The sequence below is a fragment of the Ciona intestinalis genome, unplaced genomic scaffold (assembly GCF_000224145.3).
Source record: "Ciona intestinalis unplaced genomic scaffold, KH HT000047.2, whole genome shotgun sequence".
Classification (NCBI taxonomy): Eukaryota; Metazoa; Chordata; class Ascidiacea; order Phlebobranchia; family Cionidae; genus Ciona; species Ciona intestinalis.
Window position 1 is genome coordinate 242,308 of NW_004190369.2, and position 3,473 is coordinate 245,780.

Sequence of the window (3,473 nt, forward strand, 5' to 3'; positions counted from 1 at the left end):
ATCAAATTACAGATAACTGCAAACAAACTTACTCTAGAGTGAGCAAATCCACAGCTTCTTTATCAGCATGATCTAATTTAATTGGGGCTCTGGTTCCTTTATTTAAACAACCTTTCCATTCCCAGATGGTTGTAAGACATTGAACACTGTGTGGTCCGTAATATGTGTCACAGTTGTCGGGAAATACTAAAACAGGAGTAAAATCAATACCTTACTTACCGATTAGTTCTTTGTAATACAATGAAAGAACAAAAATACAACAACTCAACTTACCCAAGCCATAACAATTTAACTGATGATCGTCATTTCCGTCATCTGCTGCTAGTTTTACACTTTTCATGTTTTCTTTTACAGCGCTGTGAAAAAGAGTTATACCTGGGATGTTCATATAACTAAGAAAATTAACTTACGGCAAATTCATGAATTTTAAAGCATCAGCATCAGAAATAGTCAAATTGCCAGGATATCTGTAACCTTTGACTTTGCAATCCACTTCTTCCCAAATTGTGATGAGACAGTCAATAGAATGAGGTCCGTGATAAGAATAACAATTTTCAGGATAAACTGGAAGATAACATAATAGTAGGACAAGATTCATCAATAGCAACGGTGGTAATAATGTACAAACCAATTCCATAACATTCCAATCCTTTGTCCTTATCGCCACCATCAGCTTTAATTTGAATAGTTTCAAAATAATTTCCAACATCACTGTAAATATACAAATATAGTTAATAATGTACAACAGGCAATATGTAAGATAGACTTACTCTAAACTCAAAACATTTAAAGCTTCCTTTGCAGCTGTGTTTAGTTTAACTGGGTGTTTTGTTCCTTCACTCAAGCAACCTTTTGATTCCCAAATAGTTGTAAGACATTCTACAGTGTGAGGTCCATAGTAGGTGTCACAATTGTTAGGAAATGCTACAAATAAACAATTGTTACCTATTTATGCTGGCATGGCAAAGAAATGTAATATGTAAGAAAAGTGGCGTTTAAATTCATGCAAGTGGTGCTGCATCTCATATATGAAATTGAAAACAGATATGAAATTTTGCCGGTGATTGTACTTCCTTTCTGATTGTACGACTTAACATCAATCTAATAAGGATCATCAGGTTGGAGCGATAAACATTAAGTAATGGAAAATCGCATGTTTAACATTGGTGTGAATTTATTCTCGTGGAAACTGACCAGATGCAACGTCAGCGGAATAGGCCAGTGGTATATAAATACGATTTATATAAAATGTTTTAACATTTTTATATTAAAAAAGTGTAAAATAACATAACAAATATACATAAAATTTAAAAATAACAAAATTAAATGGAGGAAATAACTAAAATTAATATCTTGCAACTGGGATTCACGAAACTATGATTTTCGCGCGGTGCCTTCAAAGGACGTTTTTTGGCCTCTGTCCAAGTTCGGCCGGAAGGTTACTTTGTAATATCATATTACTAAGTCTATGTGTTAGTTCCAATTTACATTAGCGTCGCTCGCTGCTATATTTGAACAAATTAAAATTAGCATAATCGCGATTTACCTGCTTTTAAAATATTCACGATTGTTGGCTTAAAATTATATTGGGAGTAAAAGAAATAAGCAAACTTTACATGTCGTATGGAAGTGCATGAAACATAAATGTTTTCTAACAATCGTACTAATTCATCAAAGTTATTATGACGTAAACCATCGTTACATTATGCACGGTGAACATGTGTAAAACTTGCACCAATGTTTTTTTATGTATTCAATGTATTTTTTTATAACGTAATATTAGCTTTAATTCACCACATAAAGGTTCCATGTGACATAATTTGTGTTTAAATTAATACGGCGGGTATTTGGAAAATGCATTTTTCTTTAAATTAAAAAAGTTTGCACACCCGTTTCGTCTTTTTTCTATCCGCAGTGTTCTCGCAAGGTCACTGGCGTCGATTCCCGGGGGGGCCGGGGGGGCGCGCCCCCCTGGTTTACGGTACATGTATTATTGCGTAACAACGCATTATCACGATCAATGCAAAAGCGAAATAAAATAACCGTTCGGTTTACGTTTGCGTCGTACTTTAGCCATATATTTACCATGTTTTTATTGCTAGACGGTAGACTGTTTGTTACGTGACAGGGATTCACACGTGGATTTATTGCATCATAATAGCAATTGTTTGACCTGGCAATTGATTGCGAAATAATAGCAATTCACACGTTGATTGTTTGCGTCATAATAGGCATTTACACGTTTAGGAGGTTTAAAATCAGGCTAAATGTTTGCGTTTTTTAGGTAAACCTTAATGTGTAAACCTTTTGTGGTTTAGCCTTCACGTGCATAGGAATTTAGCCTTTGCGTCGGAATTTAGCCTTCACGCCTCGTAGTTTAGTCCTTACGTGCGTCGTATTTTAGTCTTCACGTCGGTCAAAATTTAGCCTTCACGTGCGTCTTGTTTAGCCTTCGCGTGTGTTGTAGTTTAGCCTTCACGTGTGTCGTGTTTTAGCCTTCACGTGTGTTGTAGTTTAGCCTTCACGTGCGTCGTAGTTTAGCCTTCACGTGCATCGTAGTTTAGCCTTCACGTGCGTCGTGTTTAGCCTATACGTGCGTCGTGTTTAGCCTTCACGTGTGTCGTGTTTTAGCCTTCACGTGTGTTGTAGTTTAGCCTTCACGTGCGTCGTAGTTTAGCCTTCACGTGCATCGTAGTTTAGCCTTCACGTGCGTCGTGTTTTAGCCTTCACGTGCGTCGTAGTTTAGCCTTCACGTGTGTCGTAGTTTAGCCTTCACGTGCGTCATAGTTTAGCCTTCACGTGCGTCGTGTTTTAGCCTTCACGTGCGTCGTAGTTTTGCCTCCACGTGCGTCGTAGTTTAGCCTTCACGTGCGTCGTAGTTAAGCATACACTGACATTTATTTCGCCCCCCTAAGATTGGTTTACAACGTGAAAAAATCGACGCCTATGACCAGTCCCACCCATGACTTACTCTACACTCGGCTTGTTTTGCCTCGAAATCCTGTAATGGTTAAAATTAAATAAGTTTGACATTCGTTATATAGTAGGATGGGGAAATGGGGCATCTTTTCATTCTATTTTCTTATCCCATTTTGGTAGTAAACAAAAAACATTCAAAGAATTATAAAACCGCATTTCCATAGACCGTTGTTAATTGTTTAAAACATGATCAGGATATTTCAGACATTATGTGCTAAAGGTGCCCCGTCTTTCCCCACCCTATTATATTTTATTTATAGATACTACTTAATCTTCGTACCCTAGCTATGTTGTTATTTAAAATGTATTCATAAGCCAGACTATTTTTATCTGTGATAAAGACCAGACATCAATGATACTCGCTACTGTGCTGTAAAACAAATAATAGTCTGGTAAATAATTAACCAACAGACACTTACGTCATATATGGCGCAAGTTTTTCTAACTTTATATGATGATATTCCTTTCTACATATATAGAATATAATAACACTA

General features: G+C 36.6%; 1 protein-coding gene and 1 long non-coding RNA gene across 2 annotated transcripts in view; one reads left to right on the forward strand and one right to left on the reverse strand.

Moving 5' to 3' along the window:
• Window positions 1-3,473, reverse strand: part of LOC100175212 — a gene marked incomplete at its 3' end in the record, with an annotated part of 276,802 nt that overhangs the window by 242,232 nt on the left and 31,097 nt on the right. The gene's annotated exons all lie outside the window — the stretch shown is intronic.
• LOC113474932 overlaps window positions 941-3,473 on the forward strand; it is a 3,800-nt gene continuing 1,267 nt past the window's right edge. Inside the window, exon 1 of the long non-coding RNA XR_003396649.1 lies at window positions 941-1,927. This is a non-coding gene — a long non-coding RNA (uncharacterized LOC113474932). The remainder of the gene's footprint in view (window positions 1,928-3,473) is intronic.